At 38.6% G+C, this 22,144-nt stretch overlaps 1 long non-coding RNA gene across 1 annotated transcript; it reads left to right on the top strand.

The window, feature by feature from the left end:
- The first annotated feature begins 7,688 nt into the window (after positions 1–7,688).
- LOC136826275 (uncharacterized) lies at positions 7,689–19,396 on the top strand. Its single transcript, XR_010849579.1, has 3 exons — positions 7,689–7,829; positions 18,371–18,463; positions 18,772–19,396. It is a non-coding gene; the product is annotated as an uncharacterized lncRNA (long non-coding RNA).
- Positions 19,397–22,144: the final 2,748 nt, after the last annotated feature.

Genomic DNA, 22,144 nt, shown 5'->3' with positions numbered 1-22,144 from the left:
TTCATTCAAAATTCAACCCTGATGTGATGTCTCTCGTTAACTATAAGAACTAAATGTTTACATACACGATGCATAGCATAGTCATTGTTTCCAGATTTACTAAGTCACTCGTAACTGATCTCGTTCCCTGCCCCCATTACCGTGGTCACTACCATATCGTAATCGTGGAAAGAGTCCTGTAATGGAGTAGTATGTGATTATATATATATATATATATATATATATATATATATATATATATATATATATATATATATATATATATATATGTGTGTGTGTGTGTGTGTGTGTGTGTGTGTGTGTGTGTGTGTGTGTGTGTGTGTGTGTGTATATATTAAAGAAGCATGTCTTTCAGTTTCCTTCCTATTTTATTAAAGCAATCCTAATATTTTGTTTACGAGAAACATTTCCTAATTGTAGTGGGTAGATATTATTCTAGAGGGTGCTGTATAGAATAGATGGCAATAGCATAGCAGCAGCGTGTGTGAAGCCATGTTGCAGAGTACTTGGCGATATGTGTTGCTTTAGGCAATTCTCCCAAGTTATCCTTATTCTAGCGCCTATCCTATCATGCCATACTAACCAATCCTTTTCCCATACCCTTGCCTACTTTAAAGCATTATTAAAGATCAGTGTTAGTGTAATCTGGTAAGTCTGTACTATATACATTCATTAGTCTATAATGCTATATTATGTTAGCCTTTGTACCTACTTATCGGTGTTATTGTGAAACCTCTGTCTGCTGTCCAACGAGTGGCAGCAGACTAACCACCCAGGGAAGCGTGTCCTAACTAAAGTATAATATATCCCTGGCCCATCCTACCACGAAGTGATCCACAGTATCAGTTTGACCTAAGTAACCTCGTAAGTTTTAAGTCGTGCTTGTTGGCCAAACCATTATATTCCCATGTGGCTATTTTGAATCCTGCGACAACTGAGACTGTCCAAATATAGAAGGGAAGGCCTTGTGATAATATTAAAGTACCAGATGGTGTCAAAGGAAAAGTAAAGACTTGTGAGCCTCTCAAATCCACAAACCAACACACACACACACACACACTGTACACATCTGTATATATAAAAATGGATGTGTGTGTGTGTGCGCGTGTGTATGTGGCAGAATAACTGAAATGCATTGAGCAATTTCAATCAAACTTGGTATACATATGACTTACATCTGGAAAAGAATACTGTAGGGTTAAGACATCACTGGCACCAAAGTGGGTAGGGGTGTGGGAAGGGGGTGATATGTTAAAATAACCAAAAACGACAGATATCAGTATCTAATCCATATTTCTCGAGGTTGCTTGGATGAATAGTGACACTCCTGATGCCCTTTAAGTCCAAGTTCAGCCCCAATAGGAAGGGGGGAGGAGTGGTGGGAAGGGGTGACATGTAAAAATAACTGAAAACAATAGATATTAGTATCTAATCCATAGTTTTTGAGGTCGCTGATGAATGATGACACTCACGATACCCTTTCAGTACAAGTTCACCCCCAATAGGAAGGGGGTGACATGTAAAAATAACCAAAAGTGACAGATATTAGTGTCTAATCTATAGTTTTTGAGGATGCTGAGATAAATAGTGACACTCCCAATGCCCTTTAAGTCAAAGTTCAGCCCCGATAGGAAGGCTGGGTGGGAAGGGAATGACATGTAAAAATAACCAAAAAATGAGAGATATTACTGTAGTGTCTAATCCATAGTTTTTGAGGGTGCTAAAATGAATAGTAACACTCCCAACGCCCTTTTGAGTCCAAGTTCAGCCCCGATAGGAAGGTGGGGTGAGAAGGGGATGACATGTAAAAATAGCCGAAAATTAGAGGAGCTATTAGTGTCTAATCCATAGTTTTTGAGGTTGCTAAAATGGAATGCAATGTCGGAAGAAGCAAGTGGGCAGGATTTGTTTTGAATAAATCCCAACCGTCAAAGGGGTAAGAACTTTAGTTCAGAGAGATTTCAGAAGGGATAGGTTTTGCTAGGACAAACCTTAGATAGACTGTATCTTAAGCTTACTTTTCTGTGACCTTTGTACTGGCGAGTCTCTTGTCCCTTCAGGTCAGAACCTGGGCGAGAGGAATTTGAAACAGCCGCAACCTGAGACAGCCTGCATCTACAGACTCTAAGCTGAGACCTCTTCGCGGCAATACACATCTTGGCCAGTCTCCTAAAACCCCTTTGTCTCTGACCCTCTCCGAACGCAAGGGAGAAAATTGTTACTCCAAACGGACCAAGGAAACTAATACGTCTGATCATTGTATTTTCTCCCCTAGAGGTAAGTCTGATTATGACAAATTACTCCCAGTTCCCTTTCCCTTCGACTGCAACTCTCATTTTTCATGTTTCAATTTTCCTCTCTTAAACAGTCACTGACTAAGAAAATCCTAGCAAAACAGATCCCATTTATGAAGTTATCTATCAAGCACAATTATTGTTGTCCAGTGAAATCACATAATTTATCCTCCATGGTGTTAACGTATTATTTTTGAACTAGAATAATCCCCTTGTGATTAATAATGACAAGTGACAGTTTCTGTAATACAAGAGTGTTATCTGGATATGTCTTTTCCAGAATTAAGTACGCCTTGGAAAAGTTAAGTATATCTTAGTTTTACCAGACCACTGAGCTGATGAACAGCTCTCCTAGGGCTGGCCCGAAGGATTAGACTTATTTTACGTGGCCAAGAACCAATTGGTTACCTAGCAACGGAACCTACAGCTTATTGTGGAATCCGAACCACATTATAGCGAGAAATGAAGTTCTATCACCAGAAATAAATTCCTCTAATTCTTCATTAGCCAGCCGGAGACTCGAACTCGGGCCTAGTGAGTGCTAGCCGACAACTCTACCGACTCTCCTCATCCTCACTGTGGGAGAAGAATCTGCATCCTTAGTAACAAGAAGCTGTAATTCGACCTTGCAGTAAATTCCTGATACAGCATCTGAGAAGCAGAGTAACCTGTTGCGTTCATTCTGTATAGCATTGAAATTTGTCCAAAGTCGGATTCATATTCCGAGCTGCTGTTAGCTCTTGTAAATAACCCATTTCAATTTTAGTTTATTTACTTTTGCTGAACCTAGTGTTCCAGTAAGTTTGCTGAATTCATTCATGTGGTTATGAATAAACCTCTATTCTTTGTTAACGAGTGTTAACTGGCGACCTGATCAATTCACTATCTGTCCTTTAGAGTTAAATGTAGCCTTAATTGACAGGATTACGTGGGTCTATGTAAAGCAAGGCACTATAAATCAAAGTAAAGAAGAATTAAACTCATCAGCCGAAGGACCCACGTGGCAATATATATATATATATATATATATATATATATATATATATATATATATATATATATATATATATATATATATATATATATATATATATATATATATATATATATAAAAAGGCTACAGCCTTAACTGAATATGTTGTCAAATACTAAGTAACATACTGTATAAGCATGTTGTCACGAGTGTTCCAAGTACAGTACCTGGCTATTACACTTACCAATCATATAATTCAGAACTTCACTACAGCCATATACCTTAACTCTCATAACAAAAAAAACAAAAAAAAAACACGACTGAATACTCTACTTTAAAGGCAACACTGATCCCTTGAAAAGCTTATCAACAATGTGAGGTATCAACATTTAAACAAGAAATATACTAAAGTAAAAGGGCATCACTCTATTACTGAACAACTGTAACTGTCTCCTTGATTAGAGTCACTTCAGCAAAACTGAAGGAACAAAACTATCTATTATTCTAGTTTATTCACAAAGTTTCCTACCACTGGTGGTCAATAAATGAAACACTTGTAAAAACTTTAAGTACAAAAATTTATTTTCAACTCAAAATTAATCAATCAAAATTCACAAGCTTACTTTAAAGAAAAATTACTATTACTTGGAAACCCAGACTTATTAATTCTTAAATCAGATTATCAAACAAACTTAAATCACCAAAATGTTAATATGTGAAATTAAAATAAGTAAGCATCTTGAAAAAACTAAGAGATTGTAAACACACAAATATGTCAAAGTATTAAATTCAAAAAGAATTAAACAAATTATTCAAATGACCCTAAGAACAATCAGTTATAAAAATCACGAAAATGAAATGTAAATGTATTAAATTCACTAAGGTACAAATCCCTTATTATATTATTTGGTCTACTAATCACTTATTTAAACACTTCAAATTATAACATGGTATAAATTTTAATTACAATACCCGTTAACTACAGTTCTGGCCATTACACAAACTTTCACAATTCCTGTCAAGGCACCTTTACACACACAAACACATTGCTACAAAGCTAAATGCTAGATCTCACAAGTTACTGAAATGGAGTGACTGACAGTAAATTATTTTACATTACTTAATTTAAGAGAGAGAGAGACGGAACCAGCTCAAACGGTCTCTAGAATCAGAATGACAAATTTACTTATGTAGTCAAAAATCAAAACCCCATAGAATGTTCTATCAAAGCTAAGTGACGTCATCTTAAATGCAAAATGTTCCTGCACAAGAAATCAAAGGCCAGAGTTTAAATGATGTAACTTCCATGTGCTTTTGTGCAATACTTTCCATCAAACCCCTTGATCTTTAGAGAGAACAATACATGTTCAAAGACCTACGTGGTTTTCTCTCAGACAAAAGAAAGATTATGCAACATTGTGCAATCATTCCCACCTTCTCTCCTTCTCATATAGGACCAAAAGATTGGTTTACGTCTCTGGGTGCCCATCTCTTATCTTGTCTGTTAACGTGTGAATCAGAACACATCAAATATATGATCAACACCCATGACTAAGAATCCACATGGTAACAGAGTCATAAGACTGCTTGTGCAACATAATTTCTGAACTACGCTGTTCTAAATTACGCTGTCTAAATCATTAATTTTTGTGAGATCTGACATTACAAAGACATTTTTACATAATTATGACTAATAAAATATACAGAATACACGATTATTAGAACATTAAATGCAACAATATTCTTGTAAGAGCCCGTCGTCCCGACGCCGTCTCTTCCAAACACTCATGTGCTCATCATCCATCGGAGGGAACAAGACAGAACAAGAGCATCTCGTTTTCTTTCTCTGACGGAACGCGACTTCAACCATAGAATATTTCCGTCTGTTTCTCCCTAACCATTGTTGTCTCGATTTATGTACAATCACCACTACTTGCATTGCCATGCAAGCATTCTAATCATGTACTCATAATGTTCCACCAAATCTTCTGTATCAAACTGTATGTATGTTTCTGTTTGTGAAGACGCCAAAGTCTCGCTATTTCACATATATTATGCTACTGCATTGTATTCATTAATCTGTCTCGAATCTCATGCATTTGGCCATATGTAGGATTTCCTGGCTTTTCCATTGATGTATGTATTAACACTGTACTTTTATTAAATCTCTCAATATCGCCATCTGTTTGTCGGCCGACAAACACAGATGTCTGAATCTTTACCACTGTTTTGTTTTGTCTGTGTGTAGATGCTACTTTACCGCTCGCACACACCAATAACATCTTCGAAGATTCTGTACATTTCTTCCCCCACCAAAATCACTTTCATGTATCATAATAAAGTTTTCATTAACCTACCCATCTCACAGACTCATCATCAACATATAGTTACGGGCTGCTCTAGAAGCAAGAGCCCGTGCTGGCACAAGGCCAGCTAAATCTAAAACAACAACAACAACAACAATGTACATTCATTCAGTAAGGAACTACCAATAAACCAGTCAACACCCAGCCAGTATGTCACTCAATCCCGTCCTTACATTCTGGAGAGATGTACACTTTTCGAGACAATATCATGAGAATATATATATATATATATATATATATATATATATATATATATATATATATATATATATATATATATATATATGTGTGTGTGTGTGTGTGTGTGTGTGTGTACTGTATATATATATATATATATATATATATATATATATTATATATATATATATGTATATATATATATATATATATATATGTGTATATATATATATATAGATATATATATATATATTTTGTATATTATATATATATGTGTAGAATCTACTGGTCACTTTTACCAGACACATATGTAATTCTAATAGCCACAATGCCCTCTTAACTTCTCGAATTCGTTGCGCTTTTTTGGATATGCTTGTAACTATGAAGCCATAAGATCCAAACGCAAGAAATTGAAGAGACTGTGATGGCCGGTCGCGGGAAACGAACCCGCGTCACCATAATCACAAGGAGGTCACGTTGCCAACCTGACCACGAGAAAGATAAAAGTCTATTACCTCTCGTACATACATATACCTGTTGTTTTCAGATATATTTATTAGAGCTGGAATAGACCCATCCTCATCATTGTAGCCAAGTGGGCAATCATTTTTTATTGCTTTTTAGGTTGAAATATATATGTAGAATCTACTGGTCACTTTTACCAGACACATAGCCACACAACTTCACTGTACATATTGTGAGGTTCAAGAAATGTCAGAAGTAAAAGACTGATTCTTTATTATTCTCGACAAGTGTTTATAATGTGGAAAGGGAACACAAAAGGAGCGGGCGACCTGAGGGCCGCCGCTGCGTCCATACAGAAGTTGTGTTTGTTAACAGGCACAAGAAGTGATATATAATGCATTACAGAACATAGGCCTATATATCGGCGGAAAGGCCGTACAATGATATACATAAAGAATCTGAAATAATAACAAGTAACATATATGACGTGATTAATGTACGTATGAAGAGCGAAACACAAGAATGGAAAGGCGATCTGACGCCCTTACAATATATATATATATATATATATATATATATATATATATATATATATATATATATATATATATATTATGATTTAGGTGGCCTGGAACACTATACGACAAAACCTTATATTTTGATTAATAAACTTTAATCCTATCAGTGGTGAATGTAGACAGTTGGGGTATGTGACAAGCTATTTGTATGAAATATGCACCATTGATCAGGATTACGGTTTTCATGTTTTTATGTGTAAACATTGTTTTTATGAAATACACGTGACCTTGGATTTCTAAATGACCAATTACAGTACGCAGATTTAAGTAGCTCTGGGTAGGATCATGCCAAATTTTCACACTTGTGTCACCATGCGCCAACTTTGGATCATCCTCTCTACAAATTACGCAAATCCTCGGTGAGCGACCAAAGCAATTAGATTGAATAATAATAATAATAATAATAATATAATAATAATAATAATAATAATAATAATAATAATAATAATAATAATAATAATAATAATCTTCGTGGGCTGCAATTTCTGTAAATTTTCTCGCAACTAGTATTTTTGGATGAATAGCAGTTTACATTAGAACATCGTCAGGAAAAAGCCATAAACGTTTATATAATGCTTTGGTTATATTAAAATTGTTGCTTCATTAAGAATTCTACTGGTCTTTTAAAAGCAGAAACTGGTGTAAACATCTTATTACTACATACCAAAAATTATTTCACTGTAAGTCATTGCATGAAAAATACTTAAAAATATCATTAATATAATAATTTTTCCATTACCTTTTCTAAGACATTTAGCAATAACGTATTTATATATATAAAAATATAATACTTTATTACAGTGAATGAAAAAGAACCAATATGTATGTCACCGGCATTTTCCTAAGGGGGTTGAAAGGCGTGTTTCTATTGGCTCGTCTAGTCTTGCCGACCAATGAACTGTAGTTGTTACATAAGGCTAAGTCCATGATTGTTATTTCTTCCAGCTGATTCCCGCAGACGACCAACTCTTCGCAAGTATGTCCATTTATTTTAATTGTACTTCTCTTTTCTGTATTTCTACTCATATATTATAAAGGGCTTATATATATAAAGGCATCATAAGGATTTGGTTACGGTAGGGGAATGAAATCGTCATTATGGTGTTGAATAAACGTAAGTTGCCTTTATATTGCTTTCCGGCCTATCTTAGGCAAGGTGAATTTGCTGGGGAGTTCCTTTTTGACCATCTGACCAGGTTTCGGGAAATGGGCAGACTTTTTTTTATTTTTTTATTCCTGCATAGATTAGGGCTGCGGTAGCAGTACAGGTATTGTGTTGCCTTAATTTACTACGTTATATAACATATTATGTGGTGATGTTAAGTAGGCCTACAAAACTTGCTGAAATCTCTCGCGAATTTACAGTTACCGAAAGGCTATAGGCAATTCGGTATTATTAGTGTAAATATAACTTCACAGCGTAAAAAATGTTCATCAGAAACGTTCAAAGCACAACTTCTTAGGAGTGAATGCAGAGTAGGGGTCGGGGCTACTGCTGTAGGCCTAGTATGCAATTCAAGGTACTATAGGCTAACCTAAACAAATTTTTGCCTAACCTTGGACGCCGTGTCCGGGTAGCACGTATGAAGATGGTACTGGCCTATAGTTCCTGGTAATTCTAAGCCGGCTGTCCGCGGTGAGCTAGACTATGGCAATTGACGTTTTTCTATGGTATTTTACTTCCTTTACAAGAATTTAAAGTCATATTTTGTCGGCTGGCTGTAACTAAGCTGTCATTGACCTTTGAAGACTACGACTTGAATTGCCTAGCATGGGGTAGGTCTAAGCCAGCATTCCCATGCGGCAAGACCCCATCCCTCCGTAGCTAATACGGCAAAATTGTAACCAGTAAACACCCCTAAAATTACCAACATAACGTACCCTAGAGGTGTTTACTGGTTACAATTTTGCCGTGTTAGCTATGGAGGTTGGGGGGCAGGCTTGCCGCAGAATGCCGGCTTAGACCTACCCTTTGTTAGGTAATTCAAGTCGTGTAGTCTTCAAAGGTTAATCACAGTTTAGTTACAACCGGGCGACAAAATATTACTTTAAATTCCTGTAAAGCAAGTAAAGTAACATAGAAAAATGCCAATTGCCACAGTCTAGCTCACCACGGACAGCCGGCTTAGAATTACCTAGTTCCTTAACAAAAGCTCTGGTAGAACTATATAGTAGCTCCACAGCGGCGACTGCTTCCTAACTTAACTTTTTCTACAGTTTTTTGGTCGCTAATTATGAATTTACCTTTAATGTTTGGCGCTCGAGTGTAATTAACCTGTAATTAACCCCTGAAGTCTGTCCAACAAGGGGTCTTCATATGCGATCTTCACAAGACAGAGCACGGGTACGTCTGTTTCGAACGGTTCATGTCTCATCCGGCAAGTGCAATAATTTAACATACAGGTGCCCTCCCCCAGGCCAGTACTAAACACGGTGAAGGGACATTCCATTTGGCTGACAACAAACAGATGCACTGCCAGTATCAGAACCCCTAAAAGTGTAGAAAAAAAGTTGAAAAGGTAAAAACAGGTGCAGAGCTAATATATAGAGTTACCAAAGCTCCAAATGAAAAACTGCATAGCCTTGAATAAAAGATATTCACCGTGCTCTAAACCACCTGAAAAGTAACTTGCTTGGTCAATTTCCGTCAGTATGCTGATCACCAATTTTTTCCATGAAAAGTAAATTTTTCTAAGTACCCAGTTGACGTGAACGGTGTCACGTAGGGTATACCTCACATAGCACCGTCCTCCCGTATTTCTTAAGGTGACCATCGCTGTAACCCTAATTTAGGTCGCGGGCAATTTAAACACGGCCAATCAGGTGCACAGTTGGTATTATAAGTTGCCAAGACATATGAAATTGTAACTTACATTTTTGGAAAGAGCTCTTCATTCTTGTTATATTGAACCCCATAAACACTGTGCCTAAATGATAAATAAAAGATTAATCAAATTACGCCTTTTAAGGTAAGGCAATAATGTCTCCCTCATAGCTAATACGACAAAATTGTAACCAGTAAACACCCCTAGGTTACTTTAGGGTGGTATTTTTAGATTCTTTTAGTGCTCTACCATTTCCTAGCTGTTTTTGCATAGAAAACCCAAAATGGTTTTCCATGCAAAAATGGTAGACCGGAGTCTTATTGGCAATGTATAAAATTTTGCTGCCCAGTTGATCAAAGGGTAACAAAGCCCCCCCCCCTCCCCCTCCCCACCAAGTCAGGGCACGTCACCATAAGTTAGGTTAGGTAGGTAAGATGTGGTCAGGTCAAGACCTGTTATTATAAAAAAGGTTAGGTCCATTTATGTATGAGAAACCTGTCCCGTTCGGTGACTGGCGCACCTACAGTATTGTAAAGTTTTACCAACCCAGGTCATACCCTAAGTCTGTTGAACCTTTTAAATCCAACCAGTAGGAAGGAATCTAAATGGTGTGGTTCATATACCCACGCCCTGATCCGTATGCAGCCATTCTTTCCCATTCCATCTTCCAAAGTGGAAGTACAGGAAGTGAGTGTTAGAATATGTGATGAATTGATTGTGTAAAAATTGTTGTTCAGAAAAGGTAAATGACAGGTGTTTCATTTAAATTTCTGCCATTTCTTGAAATAAACATGTTAATCTGCTCTAGAACCATAAAACTGCCTCCTGAATGCATTTTACCATCCAGGTGGAATAAAATATGACCTGGTTTTAGCACTGCTATGATCAAACCCCCAAACACATGTAGGCAAAAAAATTATATGTTCCTAAATAATATACAAACCATATGTCCTTTACATTAGGAATTACTTACAGCGGAGCTGGAAATGGCCAATGAACTTTCAAAGGTGGTGGTTAAGCAGTTAACTAACATGGAAAGCGGGAGGCCCACCTCCCCAGATGTAAACATTCCAATTTGCTTTCGGCCGTCGTGCAATGCAGACGTGTGCTCCTTCACTCTCTGCCCTGACAGTTGTTGAGCTGTTTTTTCCCAGCGGGATCTTTCTTTGTTGTTGCTTGTGTTTATATGTGTTTGTGTATTTTGATATGCGAACCCACGAATCTGACAAGCCTGTTCGTAAGGCCGCCTTCCCTCAGCGTGTGTGTCCTGGGGTGGCATCAGGAAGTGTGGTAGTTTCCGTTCCTATGTTGATGTTGATCTTCACGCCCTCTGTACCTCCTGCAGGGGACATTATTGTTCTCATTACCCTAATTGTGCTGAGTGTTGCTCTTGGTAGGCTGAGCAGTAGGCGAAGTTTGAAGGGAGGAAACGGTATCGTAGGAAGGGTGTCATCTGAGAATTATACACCCCGACTATGCCCTTGGTGGCCAACCCTTCTTCTTTGTTGCTCTCTCCCGGCAATTTTGCCCTTCTGGCTGTCTCTCTGTAGGGAGAGAACTCGCCTTCGTCGCCTTCACTCACTTCATCGAGCATGGAAAGGCCTGGGGGGGGGGGGGTTGGGCAATCAGGATGACCTCCTCTCAGGGGACTCTCCTCGCTCCGGGAGGAAAATTTTCCCTCGGAGCGTGAGGAGTCTCCCACCACTAGACTTTTGATCTTTCAGGTATGGTGGTCGAGCATCTTGGTAAGCAGGCAACAAATTTGAAAGCAGCTTGCCTTTCTCTTGGGCTTTTCGGGCCTCCCATCCTACAGGGCCTCCTCTGTCTCTACCCAGAGTTTCTGCAGACACACGCTGCTCCAACTGCGACCACTACCACGGTGATGATGACAGCGTTTGCAAAGATGCCAGTGACTATCTCCACACACTTCCCAACTCGGGTGACTTCTGTCTCGGCATGCCAGCACACATTGCCCCAGCCTACTAGTTTCGCGGTGGCCCTGCCATTCCATACTGTGCCGTTAATGATGGTCACCTCATCTGTGCCCCATATGATGGTTCCTGCTGCTCCTGCAATCTCTGCTGTCCGGGTTGCTGTTGCCAATGCTCCTGCCGCTCCTTTTGCCCTGGCTGCCCCGACTGCACCTGTGATGTCTGCCGCTTCCTCTTTGATGGGGGACTTGACCGCCATCCTGAAGATGATGAAGGAGAAGTTGAGGAAGAGGTCCCGTAAGGTGTCGTCATCATCGTCGTCTTCATTGGCTTGGTCTTCGTCTTCGTTGTATGCTGTCTCCTCCCCTTCCTCTTCCGAGGCTCATCGGTCAATGAAGAGGAAGGCTGCCTCTTCCCCTGCAAGCAGTCCTGTGATGGGGCTTCTAAGGGGTTGCCTCCCTCCACAGGGAAGGCAGTGGGATCTCTCGTTGGCTCTTCCCGGCCTTTGGGCTTGGGAACCGAATCACTTACCTCACTAGGGTCTTGTGTTTCGGGGGCGTGCAGACCTCGGTTTGTGCTTCTGTTGGTAGTCCTAAGAAGTCCGCTTCTAAGACTGGTGCTGTGTCAGGTCACTCTGAGTGCTTGAGTCTCTAAGGAGTCTCTAGCATCCCGAACCAGTGCTGGAGAGACCTCTCACCAACTCTGTTCAGGCACAGGTGTATGGGTTCTTCCTGCTGGCACTACCACCAGTACTTGGCCAAGTCCCCAACCTGGTGTGTCGACCCTGGTGTCTCGGTCCTGAGGGTCCAAACACCTGGAGAGACAGAGAGGAGGTCCCCTGCCCAGTCTTCTTGCGAGGTTTCGACCTCGAAGAAGAATGGAGCATGTAGAGAGGACGGCGCAAGTTCTCGCTAGCCAGCCACACATTCGACCCCGCTCAACCCCCAATCACATCCACGCAATTGGCTTGGCTTGGCTCAGCTTGCGCGAACCTCTCTGCTCTCCTCGGGACAGAGCTTTGCCAAGGTGTAGGCTCTCTCCTGGACCCGTGTTGCCATCTTCACTGCAGGTTGATGACCGCGAGCGGCCCACACTTCCTGCTGGTTCTGCTGGCAGGACAGGTGGAAGTGCCCGATCCTCCTCACCTGCAAGCAAAGCAAGACGGATAGGAAGGAGAACTCAGGAGAGTCCTCTCCTCAGAGTTTGGCCTATTAACCTTAAACGCATAAGCCTCTATTTACTTAAAAAGTGTCTGCCGTGATACCAGCGGAGTTCGGAGTTAGCGCTGACGGAAAAAAGTTTTTCAAAAATCACAGCAGCTTAGTTTTCAAGATTAGAGAGTTCATTTTTGGCTCCTTTTTTGTCATTGCCTGAAGTTAGTATGCAACCATCAGAAATGAGAAAAAAATATCATTATCTTATATAAATATTAGGGTATATGACAAGCGAAAAAAATTTTCATATATAATTTAATATACAAATCGCGTATTGAGCAACAGTTAAAGCTAATGAGTTATTTTTTTCGTTGTATTGTACACTAAATTGAGATGATTTTGGTATATAACAAATTGTAAAAGCGATCAAAGCAACACAGAAAATATTATCATGAAATGATGCTTAACCGTAATGTGGACGTAAAAAAAGTTTTTAAAAAATTCAACATAAATCGAAATATTGTGCTTGAGACCATGTTTGTTGCAAAATGAAGGTAATTGATTGAATATTACCAGACTGTAGTGTTTAGCTTACAATTGCAGTTTTCGACGCCATTTCGGTCGAGTTAAAAGTTGACGAGGTCGAATTTTCTGTTAATCGTGATTTATGAAAATATTTCAAAACTGATAAAAGCTACAACCATGAGATATTTTTTGTTGTATTCTACATAAAATTGCACACATTTTCATGTATAACACTTTAACGCCTAATAGAAAACGGTGCGAAAATTACGACAAGGTGACTAAAGAAATTCTGAGATTTTCAGCCGAGCTACCGCGCGCAGAAGTAAGGAAAAATTTTTTTCAGAAATTCACCATAAATCGGAATATTGTGCTAGAGACTTCCCGTTTGTTGCAAAATGAAGGTAAATGATTGAATATCACTAAAATGTAAGAGTTTTAGCTTACAATTGCATTTTTCAACCATTTCGGTCGAGTCAAAGTTGACCGTAGGTTTAAATTTTGGCAGTTATCGTGATTTATATGAAAATATTTCAAAACTGATAAAAGCTACAACCATGAGTTATTTATTGTTGTATTCTACATGAATTGCGCACATTTTCATATATAAAACTTTTATGTAACGCCTAATAGAAACTGCAAAAATTACGACAGTGACTAAGAATTTCTGAGATTGTAGAGCCTGACCGTCTCTTCAAATACTGCGTGTGTTCGTCGTCCATCGAGTGGCTAGGCGTTTGGCATCTTCACAGCAGAAACATACACACAGGTTGATACAGAAGATTCGTTGGAACATGATGAGTACATGATTTAGAATACGTAGCATGGTACAAGTAGGGTGATTATAAGCCATCAAGACAACAATGGTTAGGGAGAAACAGACGGAAATATTTAATGGTTGAAAGTGCGTTCCTAGAGAAAAGAAAACGAGATGCTCTTGTTGTCTTGTCCTCCGATGGATGACGAACACACGGTGTTTGGAAGAGATGGCGTCGAGCTCTTACAAGATTTTCAATGTTAGCTTCCGGACGTAAGGAAAAAGTTTTTCAAAATTCACCATAAATCAAAATATTGCTACAGACTTCTCGTTTGTTGCAAAATGAAGGTAAATGATTGAATATTACTAGAATGCAAGAGGTTAGCTTACAATTGCATTTTTCAACCGTTCCAGTCGAGTCAAGTTGACCGAAGGTTGAAATTTTGGCACTTGGCCGTGATTTATGAAATATTTCAAAATTGATAAAAGCTACAACCATGAGTTTAGTTTTTGCTGTATTCACCATGACATTGCACATTTTCCATATAAAACTTTATGTAACTGCTAATAGAAAATGGTGCAAAAGTACAACAAAGTAACAAAAGAATTTCTGAGATTTTTCAGCAGGAGTTAGGGCGGATGTAAGGAAAAAGTTTTTAAAATTCACTATAAATTGAAATATTATTACAGAGGACTTCGTTTGTTGCAAAATGAAGGTAAATGATTGAATATTACTAGAATGTAAGAGTTTTAGCTTACAATTGCATTTTTCGACCATTTCAGTGTGAGTCAAATTCGACTGAAGGTTGAAATTTAGCACTTACCGTTATTTATATGAAAATGTCAAAATTGATAAAAGCTACAACCATGAGTTATTTTTTGTTGTATTCTACATGAAATTGCGCACATTTTCATATATAAAACTTTATGTAAAGGCTAATAGAAAATGGTGCAAAAATTATGACAAAGTGACTAAAGAATTTCTGCGATTTTCAGCAGAGTTAGCTGATGCTTTCTTTTGGGATAAGAAAAAAATTTGCTCATGCGCAGCTGGGTCACGCTTGTAAACAAAACAGCAGCGTGATCCGTGATCTCCCAGCATTCCTCAAGGCGCCATTTAAAATATTTCGCAAACGAGGCCTGTAAGTATTTTTCCACGAATATTTAAAAAAAATTTTTGTAGTCAACGTATTTTACGTCCACTTGGCATCCGACAAACAATTTTTGTCGACGTAAAATACGTCCAGTCGGCGTTTAAGGGTTAAGTTTCTTGGTCGTACTCCCAAGTAGTTCAGGCTTGATCTAAGGGGTCTACCGAGGTTCTCCCTCCTGCCAGGAGAGTATATCGGGGGGGACTGCACTCTGGAAGAACTTGAGGGTACACTTCCTCAGGATGCGGGCACCTCTGAAATACAGAGGATCTTTGCAGAGATTATTGCGCTGATTTGTCAGCACAGTGATCTAAGGGAGGGGGCCACGGCCTCTTCTGTGGATTGTCCTTCACGCCTGTAGGGCTGCACTCGGCCTAGTCTTGCAGCTGAAAGATGTAGACATCTCCTCTTTCAAGATTTTGCTACTGATGAGAAGCTTCGAAAGGTCTTGCCCACCCAGGGATCTCCGGCCCCCTTGGTGGGATGTGACCATCATTTTGATGATCCCGACTCGTGTGCCATACGAGCCTTTATGAGAGTTGTCAGACAGGGATCTGACCCTCACGACTGTCTTCTTGCTTGCCTTGGCATCGGTGAAGAGATTAGAACTGCATGGACTTTTCCTTTGATGCTGAACACTCGAGGGAATGGGAATTGGTTATGCTCGATTTCGTCCCGTATTTCGTAGCAACGACTCGGAACCCATTGGTCCCTGATGCTAGGCTCGAGTCCTTCACGATCCCCTCCTTAGAGAACTTTTTAGTTATTGACCCAGATGAGATGCTTCTTTGTCCTTTTAGAGTGCTGCGACACTATCTGAGGAGGACTCGTCATCTCTGGCCTAAATGTCAACAACTCTTCGTTAGCACTGGCTCGTCCAAGAACACGATTTCTTTCTGGTTTCGTGAGATGAATAGGAGAGCGTACTCTGCTGCTGGTGAAGATGACACCAGTACCTTCTGCTGGAGAGCCCACAAAGTCAGGGGCATTGGTCCATTCTTCGGATTCTGGTAGATTCTGTCAGTTCCTCAGGTTCTGAAAGCAGGGGTATGGTCACGACAGACCACGTTTATGCCCTTCTACCTTCGTGACATTACCCACAAGTCCTTGGACACTTTCCTTGGAACCTGTGGTGGCTGCACAACAAGTTATGTAGCATACCTGGCTCCTCTTAGAGGACAGGTAGCATCTCGCCTAAGGCGTATGCTTATGGAAGTGAGAGTGATTGTGTTAGTGAATGGCCTCTTCTCCTCCTCCTTCCTTGCCATCCTTCAATCTCTTCCTTTGGGCAGAGAGCAGGATCCGAGCCGTCACAAGTGTGAACTAGCAGCTGATGCAAGTAAGTTTGCACATCGAGCATCTGTTCTGTTTTTCTGTCTTTATTTTTACAGAGGCAGTCCCACTCCTTCCTCTAGCAAGGGGAGGAAGGAGACCCTGACAGTAAGACAAACCCAATGCTTATATTTGCTTAACTGTCACCGACTCTTAGAGTCATCCTAGCCTGTTTTTGTGTGAGATGACGATTCTCTAACTTACCGGTAGGCCAAGTGTGACAGTTGATCTTGGAGTTCTTACACTCTGGTCAATATAGGTCAATATATGTCAGAGGCACAGTACTTTTCCTCGCTCTATCGACCAGGTGTGGCGAATTCAAGTCAGTTCAGAGATTCACTCAGATTCCTCTCACCAATAGGTAAGTCTTCCTTATGTAAAGGAAAGAGGGTTTGTACATTATGTAGGGACAAATGACAAATTTTGAAAGTAATTTGTATTTTTCCCAATTATACGAACCTGAGGTCCTTTACAGTTTTATGCCCACCTCACGTGACCCCACAATGATACCTGGGCCGAAGGCAAATTGGAATGTTTACATCCAGGCAGACGGAACTCCTGCTTACCGAATGGTAGTTAACTGCCTAACCACCTTGTTTGTGAGTTTAATGGCCATTCCAGCTTCGCTGAAATAATTCCTTATGTAAAGGACCTTAGTTTGTTTAGTTAGGAACAATACAAATTACTTTTAAAATATATCATATTTGAACCTAATATATCATATTTGAACCTATACTACCACAAAGGGGTAGCCAGACTAGTCCATATGCATGATGGTGTTACTTGGGTGGTTCCAGGTTAACCCGCCCCCCACATTGGCCAGATGAGGGCATGGTGGTTTAGTTTCCATTTTGACAACAACCTTTAGCTAACTTTATGGTGTCATGCCTTGACTTTAACAAACTTTACCTTGATCTATTATGACCTAGGGAACTTTGCTGTTATATTGCTTGGGGGGCCTTTACCATTGATGATAAGAAGGCAGTATTGGATGACTCTTGAGCAGATGAACATGTTTAATTATGCCATTATTTTACTTTAAACTATTATATGATATTAAAGTTTGTATCCTGTGATCTTAAGTCTCCTTAATATGATAAGTACGAAACTCATGCCCAGATCAGTCACAAGATTACTGTCAGGAGTGCTACGAAACTCATGCCCAGATCAGTCACAAGATTACTGTCAGGAGTGCTTTTAGGATATAGAAAATGATAGTCAAGTATAATCAGTGACCTTCAGTGTCAGTTACACAACTCACAATAACCAAAGATGTCAAAGCCAATGACAGGGATGCATCCTAACTGTACCTAACTTCAGGTGCTGGATCCCATCCTTATCAGGAGGGAGCACCTCCCTCCATCCGAACTTTGCGGAGTACTGTAGATTATTAAAGGGAAAAGAAAAAATTCATCTCAATCTTGTACGACGGGCCAATGGACGCCCATTTTCTCCCCCATAGAATTCTTTCAGCATATTCATTAATGAGGGTTGGAGGTACCTCCCATCTCAACCCCAGCCATAAAATTCAGTTGGGAGAGGCATCTTTGAGTAGAGTGATTACAGCACTTCCAAATGGATAAAGGATAGTTTTAATCTTGATTTTGCATTTAAAATCAGTGGTAGATTTTTGTTTAAACCATAATCTCATTCTGGAATAAAGAGAAATGTAGGACTTTTAATGTTTAATCTTGATTTTGCATTTAAAATCAGTGGTAGATTTTTGTTTAAACCATAATCTCATTCTGGAATAAAGAAAAATGTAGGACTTTTAATGTTTGTGGAATTTAATAACTAAATTTTTTCTTATTAGGATGGCTATAAAGTTGGCACTCATTTTTTCAGAGTACAATGGCTGGTGATGCTGGTGTTGACCCCTCTCAATTTAAGGGCTTGGCCCGCTACTTCAATGCTTCCACAATCAGTGGAAGAGCAAATGTAAGTACTCTTTTAATCAAGTGATTTTTTTTTTTTTTTAACCTGGATACCAAACTTTGCCTTAGTTCTGGGTTTTGGTTGACACTTATGGAATTGTGTAATTGGGAAACTAATGATAATATTCTTGGATTTTAAAATCTGTGTAGTGTAGTGTAATAGTTTGAAAGTAATATTGAATGTGCTTTGAGTGGGAAAAATAGCGTACAGGTATGTACACGTACAGTATTTAGAAATATAAGTTAACTGAAATTGCATTGTTTGTTCATTTGATTGTACATGCGTTTTTATGTGTTTTATATCCTTTTCAGATTGCTAAAGCAACTTACGGTGTTCTCGGGCTCATCATCCTTTACAATGTAGTGAAGCCATCTAAAAAGTAGATATTGTATTTTCATTGTGCGGGTACAAATTTGCGTGTAGATAAAATTAAATGTGTAAGTAAAGTAGTCGTTTCATATTATTTATAAGGTTTGGTCATGCTAATGAAGAATTTTCCCAGTGGTTTTAGAGTAAATTCTGCTTTGGCACATGTTAATCAAAAACATGTTTTAAGGCATTTTGGCAGTTGTCCACCTCTCTTATCTAAGACTGGAATTTGTAAATTATAGAGCCATTGTGTTATCGATGAAAAGCAGATAAATTATCTTTTTTAAAAGTTCTATGAACTTTGAATAAATTAAAAATGAAAGTCCATTGGTATAAAATAACTCGCTGTAATATGATGGTAACAGTACCAATTCACTAATGGTATACAAGTTACTGCTGCGAACCAAGTTCAGTGCAGTATATTGAATAATGGTTTTTGAGTATTAAGGGTCATGATGAAAAACAGTAAGGTCTAAAAAATACATTTTTAGTTAAGAATAATTTGGGACAGTTTGTCTAAAGAATATATCCTGGGGTATTGTATCTCAATAAAAATTCTTTGATGTATGCATAGACATTTTGTAAACTTACTGCATGGTCCTGACAACCACGTTATAGAACGTCAAAGCACGAGGCAGGTAACGAAATCTCACTTGATATTTCAAATAGTTACCCCCTCCAATAGCTACTCAGTATCTTATTCAGGATTATTTTCTTACATTCAGAATAAGAGCAGGCACATGAATATTTTTTATTACAAAATTTCAGAGTACAGTATTTGCACACACAAAATCATTTTGCCACCTTCCTATTTTGAAGCACTACAAAAATGCAATTTTTCCTTTTACTCTAATGAAGAAAAATTATTTTCAGAAGCAGAGTGAATGGCAATCAATGAAATTTTTTTAATGTACAAGGTAATGTTTGGGATGCAATGAATATGCATCAGTTGAAAAATGTAACAAATTGTGTACAGGAATTACTATATATGAACTGAAAAGCTTACATTTTTTGGTTTTCTTGTACAGTGTATAGAGGTATTAAGTAATGGATAAACTTCATGTAAAAAAATGTATGAGTACAGTAATTGTCTGATAGATAAATCCAGGTGTAAACAAGAGAGAGACTATTTTGATATGTTAAGTAAAAAGTTGTTCTCTCTTGTCAAATTACATTTTGATCAGAATTTATTTCATGATTCAGGTACATTAGAAAGCTTGGGTAACTAATGTGCTTTAAACAGCAGGAGCATGTATAAGGAGTTTCCAGAAATAGTCCCAGTGAAATTGTCAGTAAGAACACTAATACCCTTCCATCACTAAAGTCATGGATAGTAGTTGGTATTGTAGCTGTATACGAAACTGATAACAGCAGTGGTTAGTACAGGCTGGTATACTGCAAAACTGACCATAGGTATGTAGTAAGATGAGTTGTTACAGTTGAAACTGCCTAAACAAAGCTGTTTTGGTTATCAATAAGAGCCATGGAGACACCTGGTCATTCTGTGGTAATTGAGCTCATACAAGATCTCTCTTACTCAAAGCTTAGTTCAGCCACCTGGGGGTTAAAGTTGAACCCTTTTGAAAGTAGCCTTGCCAATAGAAGAACATTCGGCTGTGGGAGTTGGTTCCTGTTGTTCCTTTATTTTGGCAATGCCTTGTGTCATACTGTTAGCATTATTTTCTTTAAATGACAGGAGGGAAGGAAGCTTTGTAAAGGAGGATTGGTGTCTCCAGTGCGAAATGCAAGGATTGAGCTTCCACTCATTTTTGCACTAGCAATAGCCTTGATAAAGCAAGCAAGATTGTTTGGCTACTAGTATCAAGAATAGCCCATGTGCAATAGCAAATATGCAGGTATAAAGAAAATGGAGCTGCATTTTAAAGTGACTGAAAATTTGAGATGGTTGGCTGAGCCCATTATCTGTATAAATCTGTGGTGGCTTTAATTTGCTGTGAAACTGTAATCCTTAAAAATTTGCCATTTGCACAGGTAACAGGTTTGAATAGTGTAGTTTTGCAGGAACAATTAAATTGTTGGGGTTACTGTTTTGCACAATACTTTTATGATCACAGGCTCAAAATATTTCAAGTCCAATTTAGAATGTAGTAGATACGGAAATAGCATGACAAGATTAAATGCTCAGAAAATTATGGAAAATTGAAAATTAAAAATTAAAGATCTGGATGACAGGAGCTCTGTGGCAGAAAAGACATGGAGCAGATTAGTTTTACCTCACAAATGAAAATCTGATGTAAAAACAGTGTTGTTGATAAATGCTTAACTTAGTCAAAAAACAGTGGCGAGCTTGGACACTGAGCCTCCACATACAGAATACAGATATCTAAAGCACCAAATCCTTGCTTACATGTCCCATTATCTTACCCATGTTCTCAGTTTTGCATGAGTTGACTTATTTAACCCTGAAAGGCCCTCATATGAGTATCTATAACAGGTTGTGGGTGATGGACAGGAATCCTCATAAGAGTTCTAATGTGCGCCATTCGGTTTGGATGAACTTGGTGGGAAAAATGTTGATAGCATTTCAGTGGGCCATAAATGACTTATGGTAACTATTTAGCTCAGCTCGTGAGAGACATCAATCGGCATGCCTTGAGATTTCAGAGGGGAATGTACTGTGTCGCAGCAGCTCCAGGACATTTTTTTTTTTTTTTTGCTCATAAATATACCCAGGGATTGCTGTTGGTTTTAGTTCATATCTTTTATGATAGTATGTCAACTGTAATCATAATTTTGCAAAGAAATATTAGAAAAAACATGTACTGTATACCTCACAGACTTTGCGAAAATCTTCCATTTTGGCCAGGCTGTGAAATAAGAATTTTGGCTTGTTGATTTTGCTACACTACCATAATCATCTTTTTTCCTTCCTAAAACTGTCTCAATTGATGAGCCTTCTTGGTTAAAATTTCCAACTTATACTGAAATAACAGCATCAGCAAGCAAGAAGCTACTGTCTAGATGCCTAATTAATGATCATACCTACTCCTGTGCAGAAGAAACAAGTGAAACACAAATATACTCGGGTGTGAGACTGCAATATGTGACGCTGGAGTTACAGCTTGTGAATTACTGGGTTTGGTTAGTGTTACTGTTGACCATAAAATATTAACTGCAAAAAAAAAAATATATAATACTCAATGGATGCACACTGCAATATTTTGGTTACCATATCCCAGTACTGTTGTTTTTCATATAAAGAAAATACAGTGTCGAGCAATTACACCTATCACTTACTACCACAAGAAATAGGAATATCTATGGCCATTCCTCAAATAATTAAAATCTATACAC

The sequence above is a fragment of the Macrobrachium rosenbergii genome, chromosome 3 (assembly GCF_040412425.1).
Source record: "Macrobrachium rosenbergii isolate ZJJX-2024 chromosome 3, ASM4041242v1, whole genome shotgun sequence".
Taxonomy (NCBI): domain Eukaryota; kingdom Metazoa; phylum Arthropoda; class Malacostraca; order Decapoda; family Palaemonidae; genus Macrobrachium; species Macrobrachium rosenbergii.
This window is presented reverse-complemented; position numbering and strand designations above follow the sequence as displayed.